Source organism: Littorina saxatilis, linkage group LG4, assembly GCF_037325665.1.
Source record: "Littorina saxatilis isolate snail1 linkage group LG4, US_GU_Lsax_2.0, whole genome shotgun sequence".
NCBI classification, from domain to species: Eukaryota; Metazoa; Mollusca; class Gastropoda; order Littorinimorpha; family Littorinidae; genus Littorina; species Littorina saxatilis.
In genome coordinates, this window is record NC_090248.1 from 69,777,619 (window position 1) to 69,796,552 (window position 18,934).

The window sequence follows — 18,934 nt, forward strand, 5'->3', positions numbered from 1 at the left end:
CAAAAATTAAATATTTGACAAAATAGCTCTGTGCGATGTACGAATTTAGTAAGTATTATCTTTCTGAATTTGCTATCTTAGACAATGCCATATCAGCGTCCAAAGAGTTTACTCCATATTGCTTTGGAGAACAACAAATTGAAATCAATGATAACAAGAGAATACAAACATTGGGTGATGATATAAACTGAAAATTGTAATACTTTGAAACACCAATGATACTATATAGCATAATTATCATGCTAATTATGCACTTTCAGTACACAACTCTGACTCTTCAATACACAAGAACAATGTCAAATACCATAGTACAACATGATGCTCAAACGTTTATGCATTACACTCGTTAGGTCTTCCCTTTTTAGCAATGAACATGTAATGATGGCACAATAATGGTATGTAACATTATAAGAAACGATTTGTCGCTTCTGGATCACTGAGTATGACAGGCTACATGCCTCCATGGAAACAGAACAATAGTTTCTCAGGCACAAAGTGGTATTTCAAGGCTTAGTTGCGTAGCCCTGCCAAAGTGTGTGGGTTTCTGCAGTCTTTGCATCGGCATGCTCTTGTGCATCCCTGTCCACTGGACCAACATCTGCAGCGTCTTGTATCACAAGATGTGCAGCCACAATCTATGAGGTCGAGAAAACGTTGTCTTGTGTCAGTTGTGGGTGCACGACTCAGCAGGATGGGCTCAATCACGTCGCCAGTCTCCTTCGTGATCAGCTTCCATCCACTGTTGACAACAGCCGGTAGGTGTGGCTTAGTTTCCAGAGCCCGCCTCCACACAGGTGCCTGGTAGTGAGATCTCTTGATGTGTAGGTTCAAAGCATCTTGTGGGGGGGGGGGGGGGTGGGAGTTCTCAAGCGTTTTCTTCACGCTGTGGAAAACGTCGCATCGCAGCGGCTGTGTGGACGTGTGCTGGGTGTTCGGGTTGTAGAGTTTGCAGACAAATGATTCTGCATCCATGAGCACTTCCTAGGGGGTAAAAAATCAAGGGTCTACCAAACCCGGCAAATGCAGTAGGCAGCCCAGAGATCCCTAAGTACCTCTCCCAATTATAGTACTTTTCGGCAATATTTACAGTTTCAAATTGTTAGGATAGCTTCTTTGTGATTTTATAGAGGTGTTCTGGGGAAACTGAAAGGTAGCCTCGTCAGGGGACAACTATTCAAACCCATATCCTCATCACTTTGTTTCTCGATTGAGAATAATCATTTATAGATGACTATTTTTCATTTCCCTTGTTTGGGTGTATTTGTGTGTACTGTCCTCTCAGTGATTGAGGCTTCTCCGTATTGTTGTGTGTACTGATGGTACAGGTAAATGTGGGGAGTGGTGTGGTTGTTTGTTCAACCCTTCTCATTATTTTGTCTGTGTACTGTATGTACAGGTTGACAGGGGGAGGGAGTGTGTTGGTTGTTTCATAAGGTGGTTTAGCAACGAAACAATTCATCCTTTTTTGGAAGATGAGGGTGGTCCGCCCGAGGGCAGACCGGAGTGTAGGTTTTAGACAAAAGTTTTGCCTATTGTCGCTTTGGCAGCTTGGGGATTCTGTAGTTACTTGTTGAGTGGTCCCGTGGCCGTTTTCGTTGTTGGTTGCGGTGTTCGCGTCTTTCCCTGTCTTCCTCGTAGTCACGGTGGCGTTGTACCAAAGTTTGTTCATCCTTGATGAATTTTTGGAGGCTGAGTTTCAGCATGTTGAGGGCTTCTTCATCTTTACCCGCGATGGCGAGGGCTTCGTCGCGGAGACATTTGATGGTTTCTGTCTCGTTTCCAATTTCCCCCTCGGTGGCCCCTTTCAAAAAGGGTACACACCGGTTCTTCTTGATTGCGAGTGTTATCGATTGTTTCGCTGTGGTTAAGAACCGGTGTATACCCTTTTTGAAAGGGGCCACCGACTTCAACCCAGGTTTGAACGGCTCAACTGCAAGAATGCAGGGGCTCAGAGAACAATTTCGGGACATCTTAAGGGAAAACACCAATTCCCTCCAACACCATTTCCCCGAATTCATCGAGGGGGAAATTGGAAACGAGACAGAAACCATCAAATGTCTCCGCGACGAAGCCCTCGCCATCGCGGGTAAAGATGAAGAAGCCCTCAACATGCTGAAACTCAGCCTCCAAAAATTCATCAAGGATGAACAAACTTTGGTACAACGCCACCGTGACTACGAGGAAGACAGGGAAAGACGCGAACACCGCAACCAACAACGAAAACGGCCACGGGACCACTCAACAAGTAACTACAGAATCCCCAAGCTGCCAAAGCGACAATAGGCAAAACTTTTGTCTAAAACCTACACTCCGGTCTGCCCTCGGGCGGACCACCCTCATCTTCCAAAAAAGGATGAATTGTTTCGTTGCTAAACCACCTTATGAAACAACCAACACACTCCCTCCCCCTGTCAACCTGTACATACAGTACACAGACAAAATAATGAGAAGGGTTGAACAAACAACCACACCACTCCCCACATTTACCTGTACCATCAGTACACACAACAATACAGAGAAGCCTCAATCACTGAGAGGACAGTACACACAAATACACCCAAACAAGGGAAATGAAAAATAGTCATCTATAAATGATTATTCTCAATCGAGAAACAAAGTGATGAGGATATGGGTTTGAATAGTTGTCCCCTGACAAGGCTACCTTTCAGTTTCCCCAGAACACCTCTATAAAATCACAAAGAAGCTATCCTAACAATTTGAAACTGTAAATATTGCCGAAAAGTACTATAATTGGGAGAGGTACTTAGGGATCTCTGGGCTGCCTACTGCAGTAAATGTTTGACTGAATCACCCTGAAAGAAACCCCATTGATTTAAATTGGCATTATATTGCTTGTATTAAAATGCAATCATGTACTGCTGGTAATTTGGCTGTTATTTTGAGCATGTACATGATTAGGCACAACAATGACTGAAAAACGCGAGAATTTCACGCAGAATGGACATATTTTTCGAAGTAATCATACAATGCACTACTTAGATCATGTTTATTCTTGCATATTTGAATTCTACATGTCAAAATACATATATATATAGCCCTTTAGTTTGTCACTTTAGTCCATATAACACGTGAGATAAGGCCCGCATAAGATTTTCAGGCGGCCATTTTGAAAAGTGTCATGGCGGCCAAACAAACCAAATTCAGAATGTCCACCTACTTAGATCATGTTTATTCTTGCATATTTGAATTCTTCATGTCAAAATACATATATATAGCCCTTTAGTTTGTCACTTTAGTCCATATAACACGTGAGATATGGCCCGCATAAGATTTTCAGGCGGCCATTTTGAAAAGTGTCATGGCGGCCAAACAAACCAAATTCAGAATGTCCACCTACCTAGACTACACTACTCCACGTCCAGACTCTCCATTGAGACCAGGTGGATGCTTGTAACCCTCAACGTTTAGCATGTTGCACTTTTCTGAACTCAGCTACCCGACTATAAGCTGGCATAGCACCCACCCCCTCCTTGTATGACCGCTAGGACGTTTGTCGCTGCTGAGAATAACGAAGATAATGCAACACAATAGTTCTGTCACATCAATTTCAAAATAAAAAAGTTTTCCAAATGAAATATCCACCGGCGCGTGCGACCGGTCGCCGATTCGTTACTGGTATTCTCAGATTTCAACTGATGGAATACCGGAAATGTCAGATTTCCGAGACTCCTGCGCACACACAGGGCTCTGGGCTCGATTAGCCCAACAGGGCTAAGTGCTGGTTAAAGACACAGACCTACTTCTCATGAAATCTGTTTGGTTAACCACCTCAGATTTGGCCAGACTTTTTTTTTTTTTTACATACGACGAGCATCTCTCCCCTTGCACGCATACCAAACATCAATATCTTAAATTCTTCCACTGCAGAGTATGCTTTTGATTTGTGAATTAGTTTCACAGAATGCTATACTAACGTCCGTAAAGGAATTAATTCATGAAACAATACAATCCCTGCACAGAGAACACAGAGAGCACAGAGAGCACAGAGAGCACAGAGAGCACAGAGAGCACAGAGAACACAGAGAGCACAGAGAACACAGAGAACACAGAGAGCACAGAGAACACAGAGAGCACAGAGAACACAGAGAACACAGAGAGCACAGAGAGCACAGAGAACACAGAGAACACAGAGAGCACAGAGCACAGAGAGCACAGAGAGCACAGAGAACACAGAGAGCACAGAGAGCACAGAGAACACAGAGAGCACAGAGAGCACAGAGAACACAGAGAACACAGAGAGCACAGAGAACACAGAGAACACAGAGCACAGAGCACAGAGAACACAGAGAGCACAGAGAACACAGAGAACACAGAGAACACAGAGAGCACAGAGAGCACAGAGAGCACAGAGCACACAGAGAACACAGAGCACAGAGAACACAGAGAACACAGAGAACACAGAGAGCACAGAGAACACAGAGAGCACAGAGAGCACAGAGAACACAGAGAGCACAGAGAGCACAGAGAACACAGAGCGCACAGAGCGCACAGAGAGCACAGAGAGCACAGAGAACACAGAGAGCACAGAGAGCACAGAGCACAGAGAACACAGAGAGCACAGAGAGCACAGAGAACACAGAGAACACAGAGAGCACAGAGAGCAAAGAGAACACAGAGAACACAGAGAACACAGAGAGCACAGAGCACAGAGCACACAGAGCACAGAGAACACAGAGAGCACAGAGCACAGAGCACAGAGAGCACAGAGAACACAGAGAACACAGAGAGCACAGAGAGCACAGAGATCACAGAGAACACAGAGAGCACAGAGTCACAGAGAACACAGAGAGCACAGAGAGCACAGAGAACACAGATAACACAGAGATCACAGAGAGCACAGATAACACAGAGATCACAGAGAGCACAGATAACACAGAGAGCACAGAGAGCACAGATAACACAGAGATCACAGATAACACAGAGAACACAGAGATCACAGAGAGCACAGAGAGCACAGAAAACACAGAGAGCACAGAGCACACAGAGAACACAGAGCACAGAGAGCACAGATAACACAGAGATCACAGAGAGCACAGAGAGCACAGAGAGCACAGAGAGCACAGATAACACAGAGATCACAGATAACACAGAGTCACAGAGAACACAGAGAGCACAGAGAACACAGAGAGCACAGAGTCACAGAGAACACAGAGAGCACAGAGTCACAGAGAACACAGAGAGCACAGAGAGCACAGAGAGCACAGATAACACAGAGATCACAGAGAACACAGAGAGCACAGAGAACACAGAGAGCACAGAGTCACAGAGAGCACAGAGAGCACAGAGAGCACAGAGAACACAGAGAGCACAGAGAACACAGAGAGCACAGAGAGCACAGAGAACACAGAGAGCACAGAGAGCACAGATAACACAGAGATCACAGAGAGCACAGAGAGCACAGAGAACACAGAGAGCACAGAGAGCACAGAGAGCACAGAGAGCACAGAGTCACAGAGAACACAGAGAGCACAGAGAGCACAGAGAACACAGAGAGCACAGAGAACACAGATAACACAGAGATCACAGAGAGCACAGAGAGCACAGAGAACACAGAGAACACAGAGAACACAGAGAGCACAGAGAGCACAGATAACACAGAGATCACATAGAGCACAGAGAGCACAGAGAACACAGAGAACACAGAACACAGAGAGCACAGAGAACACAGAGAGCACAGAGAGCACAGAGCACAGAGAACACAGAGAGCACAGAGAACACAGAGAACACAGAGATCACAGAGAGCACAGAGAGCACAGAGCACAGAGAGCACAGAGAGCACAGAGAACACAGAGAACACAGAGAACACAGAGAGCACAGAGAGCACAGAGAACACAGTTCTATCCCCATGTCACCACTGTGGCACGTAAAACTTGACCGCGGTCATTCTGCTATCAGTGCAGGTGGCTGATTACACCTAAACACGCCTGGGTAGCCTCGGCGCGACTCTGTTGCTGCTAGCTTTCCACTGGGAAGAAGCGACCCGAATGTTTCCCAGCGATGGGACAATAAAGTAATGAAAATGAAATGAAAATGAAATGAATTTTTTACACGGGGAAGACTGCATGCTCCTTTAAAGACGAGAGACCTGCTGGTTGGAACAAGCACGGGATGGCAGGTAGATAAGACATGGCAGGTGGCGCCTCCGCTGAGAGTATATCACTGATTGGCGGGATATATATTCTCCCAGGTGTGTTGTCAGGTAGCACAGAAAGTTGTTAGTGCAGCGCTGACGCTGAGGGGAATAAAAACGTGTGGACGAGAAAAGGTGAAATCTACAATATATACCGCTGACGCTGAGGGGAATAAAAGCGTGTGGACGAGTAAAGGTGAAGTCTACACACACCGCAGGATGCGCAGAGCGAAGCAAGTGTTAACTCGTCAATCTTCTTCCGTCAGAGAGAGAGAAAACAAAATAAAGTTCGTTCGTTTGCTCGTTCGTCCGTTCGTTCTCTCTCTCTCTCTCTCTCTCTCTCTCTCTCTCTCTCTCTCTCTCTCTCTCTCTCTCTCTCTCTCTCTCTCGCTCCCTCTCTTTTTGAGCAATACAGTTCGTTTGTTCGTTCTCTCTAAGTTTCTCCCTCACTCTGAGTAATAAAGTTCGTTCGTTCGTTCGTTCGTTCTCTCCCCCCCCCCCCCCCTCTCTCTCTCTCTCTCTCTCTCTCTCTCTCTCTCTCTCTCTCTCTCTCTCTCTCTCTCTCTCTCTCTCAGGTTTTGAGTAATGATAAAGTTTGTTCGTTCGTTCTCTCTCTCCATCTTCCTTTATCTCCCTCTCCTTCCCCCCCCCCCCCCCCCCCTCTCTCTCTCTCTCTCACGGAAGAAAACTGACGAGTTAACTCTCGCTTCACTTTTTACTCTTTCTGCATGAACACTTCGCGGGAATTCTTGTTTTTTGCCAAAGTTCTTCCAATGTGGCATTTAATCCCCCCACCCCCCACTGTTATAGGAACTGAAGAAAAAGAATGACAAAACCACTGCAGAACAATCTCAACGAAATAATGTGGTAGCACAGACTCTGGCATTTGATTTCTGTTCTATTGTCGAGCTTGTGGAGCAACTCAACGGGACGTTTGTGTCATTATATGTGCCAAAAGCCGTAGTGGTCTACTTACTTCTCAGTTATAGACGCATATATTACTTTTACATGTACACCGAGATGAATCAACGAGCAATGTGAAACCAGCCACAGAACGTACCACCTGGCCTTCCTTGATTTTTAGTCTAAACTCCTTGGTTTGCATGCCTCGAGAACTCCACCCGTCTGCACTAAACCGGCTTTGCCAAGTATACTAATTCATTTAAAACATATCCTGGACGCAGACAGAACGTTTGTTAACAACATGGATGTTGACCAATAGATCACAATGATAAAATTAGTATGCAATACAGGCCTAACACATAAATTAGTTAAGGGGTCGTCTTGAAAGGTCGCAAGACCTAGGCTATACGCCACAGAAATATATATATTCTTTATCTCTCTGCCATACGCCCGTCCCCACTACTACTTTTTCGCAGTCAAAATCTCAATGGAAAGTTCGTGTCACGGACCGAGAAACCAAGGGAGTCAACTGACTTCACTTCAATCGGTGCTCAACACTATAGACCTATAGGTCCCTGTCAACACTATAGACCTATAGGTCCCTGTCAACACTATAGACCTATAGGTCCCTGTCAACACTATAGAACTATAGGTCCCTGTCAACACTATAGACCTATAGGTCCCTGTCAACACTATAGACCTATAATAGGTCCCTGTCAACACTATAGACCTATAATAGGTCCCTGTCAACACTATAGACCTATAATAGGTCCCTGTCAACACTATAGACCTATAGGTCCCTGTCAACACTAACCCTAACCCTGCTCCCAACTGAAGACAGCCGCTCAGCGACCGAGTCGACTCACAGAATGTCTTAGCAAGTTCAGTTCAGGAAGTCAATGTAAGACCTTACCTTTCACTTTCACTGAGACTCTATTCCTAGCAGTGTAACCGTTTTCATTGCATCTCAGCTGATGGGGTCACAGCATGTTTCAACAACTGAGTTTCACTGCGGGAAATCTGGCCCACTCACTCACAATAAATATACCTAAGGCCCCCCAAAAAAATGGGTCTGTTTACGGTAACCCGACCGACCCTATTTTTTTCGCGCGAACCTAGACTTTTTTTTGGCATTTGGGGAAAAAAAAAAAAATCTTTTGGTTTTTTTTTGCAAAATAACGTAAAAATATGGTTTAAAAAAAAAAAAAAAATCCCGACCTATCGACCCTATTTTTTGGGCCTATGTTACCGTAAACAGACCTTTTTTTTGTTGGCCTTATATCGTTGGTGCCGCATTATAACGTATCCTTCCTTTTCACGGAAACCCTAGCTATTCAGTCTTCATGTCACTTTTCCACCAAGAATTCATCACATTTCAGCTGCTTGGCCAAACAAGTTGAGTTTTGGAAAACATGTCCGTTTGACTGAGACTACTGGTAATCCTGCCTTTGGTCTGATACCATATTCTCCATCGTTCTCTAAACAATGCATCACATTCAGCTGCTGGCGATCGAGTCACAGAATGTTCCACCGAGCCTGTTTCACTGGCCGATATCTTTCCTCAGTTTTCACGATGGGACCTCACCCTTTCTTTGCCGCACTGACAGTCTGACACCCTATTCACCATGCACTGAACTCTTACCTCAGCAATCCATCACATTTCCCAACACTCTACACTGTAAGGCAACACAGAAGTGAGAAGAGTCTGACAGGCATCATGTACACTAAATACCGCCACTGTTCTGTCGCTATCTCGGCGGGAAACCTACATTCCCTCCTACACTTCCATGCGGCAACCACTGCACGCGACGCACGTGCTAGAGAATCTCTCCTCTCGCTGTGTGTCTGTGTGTGTGTATTTGTGTGTGTGTGTGTGTGTGTGTGTGTGACGGTGTGTGTGTGTGTGTGTGTATGCCGTATGTGTGTGTGTGTGTGTGTGTGTGTCAGTGTGTGTGTGTGTGTGTGTCAGTGTGTGTGTGTGTGTGTGTGTGTTATGTGTGTGTCTTTCAGTCTCTCTCTCCGATGCTCTCACGTCTTTCTCTCCCCGGCTCCCCCCCCTCCCCCCGGTGCCTCTCCGCTCCGCGGCTCTCTCATTTCTCTCTATGCCTCCGTTTTCTTCCCTCCCCCACTCTCTTTTTGTATGCCCCCCCCCCCCCTTCCCGCTCCTCCCCTCACTCTCTCTCTCTCTCTCTCTCTCTCTCTCTCTCTTTCCAACTTTGCCCACCCTCCCCCCTCTCTCTCCCACACTCCGCACCCAAATAAATCTTCACTCAACTAAATATACATATTCCTGACACACTTGTATCTCGCCTGACTATCGGCACGGGCTCTGGGGAGTGTAGACTTTAGAGAACGTTGAAGAGTCTCTGCAGTGCTACTATGTGGATGTTATGAATTGCGCTGAGGAGTGACTGAAGACAAACGAGGGCGAGATTCACATTTTCACTCACCTTTGAGGCTTGTTATGTCTCACCTTTGAGGCTTGTTATGTCTCAACTGCGGTTTTTATATTTAGTCAAGTTTTGACTAAATATTTTAACATCGAGGGGGAATCGAAACGAGGGTCGTGGTGTATGTGCGTGTGTCTGTGTGTGTGTCTGTGTGTCTGTGTGTCTGTGTGTGTGTGTAGAGCGATTCAGTCAAAACTACTGGACCGATCTTTATGAAATTTGACATGAGAGTTCCTGGGTATGAAATCCCCGAACGTTTTTTTCATTTTTTTGATAAATGTCTTTGATGACGTCATATCCGGCTTTTCGTGAAAGTTGAGGCGGCACTGTCACGCCCTCATTTTTCAACCAAATTGGTTCAAATTTTGGTCAAGTAATCTTCGACGAAGCCCGGGGTTCGGTATTGCATTTCAGCTTGGTGGCTTAAAAATTAATTAATGACTTTGGTCATTAAAAATCGGAAAATTGTAAAAAAAAATAAAAATTTATAAAACGATCCAAATTTACGTTTATCTTATTCTCCATCATTTGCTGATTCCAAAAACATATAAATATGTTATATTCGGATTAAAAACAAGCTCTGAAAATTAAATATATAAAAATTATTATCAAAATTAAATTGTCGAAATCAATTTAAAAACCCTTTCATCTTATTCCTTGTCGGTTCCTGATTCCAAAAACATATAGATATGATATGTTTGGATTAAAAACACGCTCAGAAAGTTAAAACAAAGAGAGGTACAGAAAAGCGTGCTATCCTTCTTAGCGCAACTACTACCCCGCTCTTCTTGTCAATTTCACTGCCTTTGCCATGAGCGGTGGCCTGACGATGCTACGAGTAAAATGGCATTGCGTTTCATTCTGTGAGTTCGACAGCTACTTGACTAAATATTGTATTTTCGCCTTACGCGACTTGTTTTGTTTGTTTAGATGTTGACACTTATGTAAGTTGTGCGTACTAAATGTGATTTTTACGAATCCTCATCAGTTATGTTCTTCCTGGGAGCTAAAATTGATGATGATAACAGAAGTGGCATCTGTAATGAGCTCAGTTTTATCCAGACTCCGGGACTCTGACAGCTGAAGTGTATGGCATTCTGCTTGTAAATTTATATTATAATCCACCCCCCCCCCCCTACCCCAATTCGACCCCGGATAGCTATATATCGCTTGAAAGGACGTTAACAAACAGAAACAATAACCAACCAACTCCCCTCTTTATGTAACGTGACACAAACATCGTTTTTATATCCAACACATCATGGCATAAACTGATTACTTATTGGCTCCTCTCGCTAAAAATAAATTTTAAATTTAAAAAAAAAACAACAAGTCGCGTAAGGCGAAAATATAACATTTAGTCAAGCTCAGTCGAACTCACAGAATGAAACTAATCGCATTGCATTTTTTCCGCAAGACCGTACACTCGTAGCATCGTCTGTCCACCGCTCGTGGCAAAGGCAGTGAAATTAACAATCCAGAAAAGCGCGGTAGTGGTTGCGCTGAGGAGGATAGCACGCTTTTCTATATCTCTATTCTTTTTAACTCTCTGAACGTGTTTTTAATCCAAACATATCATATCTATATGTTTTTGGAATCAGGCACGGACAGGGAATAAGATGACATTGTTTTTAAATCGATTTCGGAAATCTAATTTTAATCATAATTTCTATATTTTTAATTTTCCGAGGTTGTTTTTAATCCGAATATAACATATTTATATGTTTTTGGAATCGGAAAATGTTTAGGAATACGATAAACGTAATTTTGGATCGTTTTATAAAAATGATTTTAATTACAATTTTCAGATTTTAAATGACCAAAGTCATTAATTAATTTTTAAGCCTCCCTGCTGAAATGCAATACCAAAGTCCGGCCTTTGTCAAAGATTGCTTGGCCAAAATTTCAATCAATTTGATTGAAAAATGAGGGTGTGACAGTGCCGCCTCAACTTTTACAAAAAGCCGGATATGACGTCATCAAAGACATTTATCGAAAAAAATTCAAAAAATTCTGGGGATATCATACCCAGGAACTCTCATAAAAAATGTCATAAAGATCGGTCCAGTAGTTCACTCTGAATCGCTCTACACACACACACACACAGACACACACATACACCACGACCCTCGTCTCGATTCCCCCCTCTATGTTAAAACATTTAGTCAAGTCGCGTAAGGCAAAAATACAACATTTAGTCAAGCTGTCGAACTCACAGAATGAAACTGAACGCAATGCAATTTTTCAGCAAGACCGTATACTCGTAGCATCGTTAGTCCACCGCTCGTGGCAAAGGCAGTGAAATTGACAAGAAGAGCGGGGTAGTAGTTGCGCTGAGAAGGATAGCACGCTTTTCTGTACCTCTCTTCGTTTTAACTTTCTGAGCGTGTTTTTAATCCAAACATATCATATCTATATGTTTTTGGAATCAGGAACCGACAATGAATAAGATGAAAGTGTTTTTAAATTGATTTCGAAAATTTAATTTTGATCATAATTTATATATTTTTAATTTTCAGAGGTTCTTTTTAATCCAAATATAACATATTTATATGTTTTTGGAATCAGAAAATGATGGAGAATAAGATGAACGTTAATTTGGGTCGTTTTATAATTATTATTTTTTTACAATTTTTAGATTTTTAATGACCAAAGTCATTCATTCATTTTTAAGCCACCAAGCTGAAATGCAATACCGAAGTCCGGCCTTCGTCGAAGATTGCTTGGCCAAAATTTCAATCAATTTGATTGAAAAATGAGGGTGTGACAGTGCCGCCACAACTTTTACAAAAAGCCGGATATGACGTCATCAAAGGTATTTATCGAAAAAAAGAAAAAAACCTCCGGGGATATCATTCCCAGGAACTCTCATGTAAAATGTCATAAAGATCGGTCTAGTAGTATGGTCTGAATCGCTCTACACACACACACGCACAGACAGACACACACACACATACACCACGACCCTCGTCTCGAAACCACCCAACAACAACAGACGTTTTCTTCTGTCTTTTGTCTGTGGAATGCCTTGCATGCAGCTACGATGCGGCTCATACCCTTAGAACACAGCCAGTGAACTCTACACGTGCTAAGTTCAGCCAGAATGAAATCTTCACAAACCCTTCAAGTTCCTCTAAACCTGTTCGTCCACAGACTGAAAAGCTGGCGGCATCTCCCAATCTTCAGCCTTCCGGATGTGGGATCCCTCTGGGTAATCTCTGTCAGTTTCTTGTTGATCCTGTGCGCGTGCCGAGTCTAATCTGGACGCTAACTCAAAACATATTCCTTCAAAACCTGCAATCAAACAGTGGGCCATTCTGTCTGGTTGAGCGGGTGCATTCTCGTTGTGAGTCAAGGGAAAACAGACGTTGTTGAGTTCCATGTGCGGTTCCAAAACATCCTCCGTGACGGCGTAAACCGTCTAGAATGATTCATGTTGGGTCCGTATGAAAGCTAAGGTTGTCTTCCCGCCGATGTACTGAACAGCACTGGACTTGTGATCCGCGCGGGTAACGGGTTCGAATCCGGGCCGGGACGGACACGGGTCAACTTCATGTCACTGTATGCAGACTCAGTGACGGTATCCATGTTGCACCCCCGTGTTACCACTGTGGCACGTAAAAGACCTCGGTGGATGATTACACCTAAACACCCACACACCTGGGTATCGCGACTCCGTTGCTGCTAGCTTTCCACTGGGAGGAAGCGACCAGAATTTCCCAGCGATGGGACAATAAAGTAATCAAAGCAAAAACAATGGGATCAGCTTTGGAAACGGGTCTTCTCGAGCCTGGTAACATTTGTATTCGGACGATTGCATAATTATACCAATTGTAGTTTCTGAAAATCTAGTACTGAAAGTGGGAAGTAACCGAGATCTGAGAAACAAAGTGATGTAAGTGGACTATATGCACACGACATAATTATGCACCATGACAAAGTGAAAGTTATGCACCATGACAAAGTGAAAGTTATGCACCATGACAAAGTGAAAGTTATGCAGAACCTCCTGGCACCTACAACAATAACAATTTAAACAAGCATTGACATGCACAGCGACTCTCATCCTTGTGGAAGAAACAACAATTTAAACAAGCATTGACATGCACAGCGACTCTCATCCTTGTGGAAGAAACAACAATTTAAACAAGCATTGATATGCACAAGCGACTCTCATCCTTGTGGAAGAAACAACATTTTTTCTATCCGCCGAGGGAACAGATTGAGAGTCTCGGGGTGACGAATATTGTATTATAGACGACTGCACAATCACACATCTACACATGTGTGACTTCTGCACGAATCAGTCCGGCGGTTCAGTTCTGCACAGTCAGTTTAAGCGGCACTCTCTCTCTCTCTCTCTCTCTCTCTCTCTCTCTCTCTCTCTCTCTCTCTCTCTCTCTCTCTCTCTCTCTCTCTCTCTCTCCTCTCTCTCTCTCTCTCTCTCTCTCTCTCTCTCTCTCTCTCTCTCTCTCTCTCTCTCTCATTTACTAGTTGCATTTGGCCCAGCAACAGCGGGAACAGCTTTGATAATACTCGCAGTTGTTACTGTCTGCACACGACAGCCGAAGAAATAGTGACACGTTTCTTACTGTCATACCCAGTTGTGTGTTCTCCTTAGTCGCATCAAACAGATATTCTATCTCAGTGCTACGCTAACAGCTTAACCAAACAGATATTCTATCTCAGTGCTACGCTAACAGCTTAGCCAAACAGATATTCTATCTCAGTGCTACGCTAACAGCTTAACCAAACAGATATTCTATCTCAGTGCTACGCTGACAGCTTAGCCAAACAGATATTCCAGGCGAACACTCGCACCCACACTTGCACCATGAACGGCAGTTTCCCGTGTTAGCTCACACGTCTATTTGTTTGCTTGTTTTGTTTGCTTAACGCCCAGTCCACCACGAAGGGTCACACGTCTATTTGTTTGTTTGTTTTGTTTGCTTAACGCCCAGTCCACCACGAAGGCTCACACGTCTATTTGATTGTTTGTTTTGTTTGCTTAACGCCCAGTCCACCACGAAGGGTCACACGTCTATTTGTTTGTTTGTTTTGTTTGCTTAACGCCCAGTCCACCACGAAGGGTCACACGTCTATTTGTTTGTTTGTTTTGTTTGCTTAACGCCCAGTCCACCACGAAGGGTCACACGTCTATTTGTTTGTTTGTTTTGTTTGTTTGACGCCCAGTCCACCACGAAGGGTCACACGTCTATTTGTTTGTTTGTTTTGTTTGCTTAACGCCCAGTCCACCACGAAGGGTCACACGTCTATTTGTTTGTTTGTTTTGTTTGTTTGACGCCCAGTCCACCACGAAGGGTCACACGTCTATTTGTTTGTTTGTTTTGTTTGCTTAACGCCCAGTCCACCACGAAGGGTCACACGTCTATTTGTTTGTTTGTTTTGTTTGCTTAACGCCCAGTCCACCACGAAGGGTCACACGTCTATTTGTTTGTTTGTTTTGTTTGCTTAACGCCCAGTCCACCACGAAGGGTCACACGTCTATTTGTTTGTTTGTTTTGTTTGCTTAACGCCCAGTCCACCACGAAGGGTCACACGTCTATTTGTTTGTTTGTTTTGTTTGTTTGACGCCCAGTCCACCACGAAGGGTCACACGTCTATTTGTTTGCTTGTTTTGTTTGCTTAACGCCCAGTCCACCACGAAGGGTCACACGTCTATTTGTTTGTTTGTTTTGTTTGTTTGACGCCCAGTCCACCACGAAGGGTCACACGTCTATTTGTTTGTTTGTTTTGTTTGCTTAACGCCCAGTCCACCACGAAGGGTCACACGTCTATTTGTTTGTTTGTTTTGTTTGCTTAACGCCCAGTCCACCACGAAGGGTCACACGTCTATTTGTTTGTTTGTTTTGTTTGCTTAACGCCCAGTCCACCACGAAGGGTCACACGTCTATTTGTTTGTTTGTTTTGTTTGTTTGACGCCCAGTCCACCACGAAGGGTCACACGTCTATTTGTTTGTTTGTTTTGTTTGCTTAACGCCCAGTCCACCACGAAGGGTCACACGTCTATTTGTTTGTTTGTTTTGTTTGCTTAACGCCCAGTCCACCACGAAGGGTCACACGTCTATTTGTTTGTTTGTTTTGTTTGCTTAACGCCCAGTCCACCACGAAGGGTCACACGTCTATTTGTTTGTTTGTTTTGTTTGCTTAACGCCCAGTCCACCACGAAGGGTCACACGTCTATTTGTTTGTTTGTTTTGTTTGTTTGACGCCCAGTCCACCACGAAGGGTCACACGTCTATTTGTTTGCTTGTTTTGTTTGCTTAACGCCCAGTCCACCACGAAGGGTCACACGTCTATTTGTTTGTTTGTTTTGTTTGTTTGACGCCCAGTCCACCACGAAGGGTCACACGTCTATTTGTTTGTTTGTTTTGTTTGCTTAACGCCCAGTCCACCACGAAGGGTCACACGTCTATTTGTTTGTTTGTTTTGTTTGCTTAACGCCCAGTCCACCACGAAGGGTCACACGTCTATTTGTTTGTTTGTTTTGTTTGCTTAACGCCCAGTCCACCACGAAGGGTCACACGTCTATTTGTTTGTTTGTTTTGTTTGCTTAACGCCCAGTCCACCACGAAGGGTCACACGTCTATTTGTTTGTTTGTTTTGTTTGTTTGACGCCCAGTCCACCACGAAGGGTCACACGTCTATTTGTTTGTTTGTTTTGTTTGCTTAACGCCCAGTCCACCACGAAGGGTCACACGTCTATTTGTTTGTTTGTCTTGTTTGCTTGACGCCCAGTCCACCACGAAGGGTCACACGTCTATTTGTTTGTTTGTTTTGTTTGCTTAACGCCCAGTCCACCACGAAGGGTCACACGTCTATTTGTTTGTTTGTTTTGTTTGCTTAACGCCCAGTCCACCACGAAGGGTCACACGTCTATTTGTTTGTTTGTTTTGTTTGCTTAACGCCCAGTCCACCACGAAGGGTCACACGTCTATTTGTTTGTTTGTTTTGTTTGTTTGACGCCCAGTCCACCACGAAGGGTCACACGTCTATTTGTTTGCTTGTTTTGTTTGCTTAACGCCCAGTCCACCACGAAGGGTCACACGTCTATTTGTTTGTTTGTTTTGTTTGTTTGACGCCCAGTCCACCACGAAGGGTCACACGTCTATTTGTTTGTTTGTTTTGTTTGCTTAACGCCCAGTCCACCACGAAGGGTCACACGTCTATTTGTTTGTTTGTTTTGTTTGCTTAACGCCCAGTCCACCACGAAGGGTCACACGTCTATTTGTTTGTTTGTTTTGTTTGTTTGACGCCCAGTCCACCACGAAGGGTCACACGTCTATTTGTTTGTTTGTTTTGTTTGCTTAACGCCCAGTCCACCACGAAGGGTCACACGTCTATTTGTTTGTTTGTTTTGTTTGCTTAACGCCCAGTCCACCACGAAGGGTCACACGTCTATTTGTTTGTTTGTTTTGTTTGCTTAACGCCCAGTCCACCACGAAGGGTCACACGTCTATTTGTTTGTTTGTTTTGTTTGTTTGACGCCCAGTCCACCACGAAGGGTCACACGTCTATTTGTTTGCTTGTTTTGTTTGCTTAACGCCCAGTCCACCACGAAGGGTCACACGTCTATTTGTTTGTTTGTTTTGTTTGTTTGACGCCCAGTCCACCACGAAGGGTCACACGTCTATTTGTTTGTTTGTTTTGTTTGCTTAACGCCCAGTCCACCACGAAGGGTCACACGTCTATTTGTTTGTTTGTTTTGTTTGCTTAACGCCCAGTCCACCACGAAGGGTCACACGTCTATTTGTTTGTTTGTTTTGTTTGCTTAACGCCCAGTCCACCACGAAGGGTCACACGTCTATTTGTTTGTTTGTTTTGTTTGCTTAACGCCCAGTCCACCACGAAGGGTCACACGTCTATTTGTTTGTTTGTTTTGTTTGCTTAACGCCCAGTCCACCACGAAGGGTCACACGTCTATTTGTTTGTTTGTTTTGTTTGCTTAACGCCCAGTCCACCACGAAGGGTCACACGTCTATTTGTTTGTTTGTTTTGTTTGCTTAACGCCCAGTCCACCACGAAGGGTCACACGTCTATTTGTTTGCTTGTTTTGTTTGCTTAACGCCCAGTCCACCACGAAGGGTCACACGTCTATTTGTTTGTTTGTTTTGTTTGCTTAACGCCCAGTCCACCACGAAGGGTCACACGTCTATTTGTTTGTTTGTTTTGTTTGCTTAACGCCCAGTCCACCACGAAGGGTCACACGTCTATTTGTTTGTTTGTTTTGTTTGCTTAACGCCCAGTCCACCACGAAGGGTCACACGTCTATTTGCTTGCTTGTTTTGTTTGCTTAACGCCCAGTCCACCACGAAGGGTCACACGTCTATTTGTTTGCTTGTTTTGTTTGCTTAACGCCCAGTCCACCACGAAGGGTCACACGTCTATTTGTTTGCTTGTTTTGTTTGCTTAACGCCCAGTCCACCACGAAGGGTCACACGTCTATTTGTTTGTTTGTTTTGTTTGCTTAACGCCCAGTCCACCACGAAGGGTCACACGTCTATTTGTTTGTTTGTTTTGTTTGCTTAACGCCCAGTCCACCACGAAGGGTCACACGTCTATTTGTTTGTTTGTTTTGTTTGCTTAACGCCCAGTCCACCACGAAGGGTCACACGTCTATTTGTTTGTTTGTTTTGTTTGTTTGACGCCCAGTCCACCACGAAGGGTCACACGTCTATTTGTTTGTTTGTTTTGTTTGCTTAACGCCCAGTCCACCACGAAGGGTCACACGTCTATTTGTTTGTTTGTTTTGTTTGCTTAACGCCCAGTCCACCACGAAGGGTCACACGTCTATTTGTTTGTTTGTTTTGTTTGTTTGACGCCCAGTCCACCACGAAGGGTCACACGTCTATTTGTTTGCTTGTTTTGTTTGCTTAACGCCCAGTCCACCACGAAGGGTCACACGTCTATTTGTTTGTTTGTTTTGTTTGCTTAACGCCCAGTCCACCACGAAGGGTCACACGTCTATTTGTTTGTTTGTTTTGTTTGCTTAACGCCCAGTCCACCACGAAGGGTCACACGTCTATTTGTTTGTTTGTTTTGTTTGCTTAACGCCCAGTCCACCACGAAGGGTCACACGTCTATTTGTTTGTTTGTTTTGTTTGCTTAACGCCCAGTCCACCACGAAGGGTCACACGTCTATTTGTTTGTTTGTTTTGTTTGTTTGACGCCCAGTCCACCACGAAGGGTCACACGTCTATTTGTTTGCTTGTTTTGTTTGCTTAACGCCCAGTCCACCACGAAGGGTCACACGTCTATTTGTTTGTTTGTTTTGTTTGCTTAACGCCCAGTCCACCACGAAGGGTCACACGTCTATTTGTTTGTTTGTTTTGTTTGCTTAACGCCCAGTCCACCACGAAGGGTCACACGTCTATTTGTTTGTTTGTTTTGTTTGCTTAACGCCCAGTCC